The sequence below is a fragment of the Apodemus sylvaticus genome, chromosome 2, assembly GCF_947179515.1.
Source record: "Apodemus sylvaticus chromosome 2, mApoSyl1.1, whole genome shotgun sequence".
Taxonomy (NCBI): Eukaryota; Metazoa; Chordata; class Mammalia; order Rodentia; family Muridae; genus Apodemus; species Apodemus sylvaticus.
The window spans coordinates 154808309-154810545 of record NC_067473.1 but is presented as its reverse complement, the minus strand read 5'-3'; positions in this window follow the sequence as shown (position 1 = coordinate 154810545).

Here is a 2237-nt window from a genome sequence, read left to right as displayed (position 1 = left end):
ACAAAAAGAACTATATAAAGAATCAAAAAAAAAAAAAAAAAAAAAAAAAAAAACAGAGCTGGTTCTCTGAGAAAACCAACAAGATAGATAAGCCCTTAGCCAGACTAACCAGAGGGCACAAAGGCACTACTCAAATTAATAAAACCAGGAATGAAAGGGAAGACATAACAACAGAAACTGTGGAAATTCAAAAAATCATCAGATCCTACTACAAGAGCTTATACTCAACAAAATTTGAAAATCTGGACAAAATGGACAACTTTCTAGATACACACCAGGTGCTAACATTAAAACAGGATCAGATAAATCATCTAAATAGTTCCATAAGTCCTGAGGAAATAGAAGCAGTCACTAATAGTCTCCCATCAAAAACAAGCCCAGGACCAGATGGGTTTAGTGGCGAATTCCATCAGATTTTCAAAGAAGAGCTAATGCCGATACTCTTCAAATTATTTCACAAAACAGAAATTCAAGGAACACTACCCATCTCGTTCTATGAAGTTACAATAATGCTTATACCTAAACCAAACAAGGAAAGAGAACTTCAGACCAATTTCCCTTATGAACATCGATGCAAAACTACTCAACAAAATTCTAGCCAACCAAATACAAGAATGCATCAAAATGATAATTCACCATGATCAAATAGGCTTCATCCCAGGGATTCAGGGATGGGTCAATATACAGAAATTCATCAATGTAATCCACTACATAAACAAATTAAATGGAAAAAACAACATGGTAATTTCATTAGATGCTGAAAAGACTTTCGACAAAATCCAGCATCCCTTCATGATAAAAGTCTTGGAGAGATTGGGAATTCAAGACCCATACCTAGACATAGTGAAAGTGATATAGTGCAAACTGGTAGCCAACATAAAATTAAAAGGAGAGAAACTTGAAGCAAACCCACTAAAATCAGGTACCAAACAAGGCTGCCCACTCTCTTCATATCTATTCAATATAGTACTTGAAGTCCTAGCCAGAGCAATCAGATAACAAAAGGAGGTCAAAGGTATACAAATTGGAAAGGAAGAAGTCAAAATATCACTATTTACAGATGATATGATTGTATACTTAAGTGACCCCAAAACTTCCACCAGAGAACTCCTAAAGCTGATAAACAACTTCAGCAAAGTAGCTGGATATAAAATTAACTCAAACAAATCAGTAGCCTTCCTCTACTCAAAGGATAAAGAAGCTGAGAAAGAAATTAGGGAAATGACACCCTTCACAATAGTCACAAATAATATTCCATACCTTGGTGTGATTCTAACCAAGCAAGTGAAAGATCTATATGACAAGAACTTCAAGCCTCTGAAGAAAGAAATCAAAGAAGATCTCAGAATGGAAAGATCTCCCATGCTCATAGATTGGCAGGATTAATATGGTAAAAATGGCCATGTTGCCGAAAGCAATTTACAGATTCAGTGCAATCCCCATCAAAATTCCAATTCAATTCTTCATAGAGCTAGAAAGAGCAATTCTCAAATTCATCTGGAATAGCAGAAATCCCAGGATAGCAAAAACTATTCTCCACAACAAAAGATCTCCTGGGAGAAATCACCATCCCTGACCTCAAGCTCTACTATAGAGCAATAGTGATTAAAAAAAAAAAAAAACTGTTTGGTATTGGTACAGAGACAGGCAGGAAGATCAATGGAATAGAATTGAAGACTCAGAAACGAACCCACATGCCTATGGTCACTCAGTATTTGACAAAGGAGCTAAAAACATCCAGTGGAAAAAAGACAGAACTTTTAACAAATAGTGCTGGATCAACTGGAGGTCAGCATGCAGGAAAATGTAAATCAACCTATTCTTATCTCCTTGTACAAAGCTCAAGTCCAAGTGGATCAAGGACCTACATATAAAACCAGACACACTGAAGCTTATATAGGAGAAAGTGAGGAAGAACTTTGAACACATGGGCACTGGGGAAATTCCTAAATAGAACACCAATGGCTTATGCTCTAAGAACAAGAATCAACAAATGGGACCTCATAAAACTGCAAAGCTTCTGTAATGAAAAGGACACTGTCAATAGGACAAAACAGCCATTAACAGATTTGAAAAAGATCTTTACCAATCCTACACCTGATAGAGGGCTAGTATCCAATATATACAAAGAACTCAAGAAGTTAGACTCCAGAGAGTCAAATAACCCTATTAAAACATGGGGTACAGAGCTAAACAGAGAATTCTCAACTGAGGAAACTCAAATGGCTCTAAAGCAC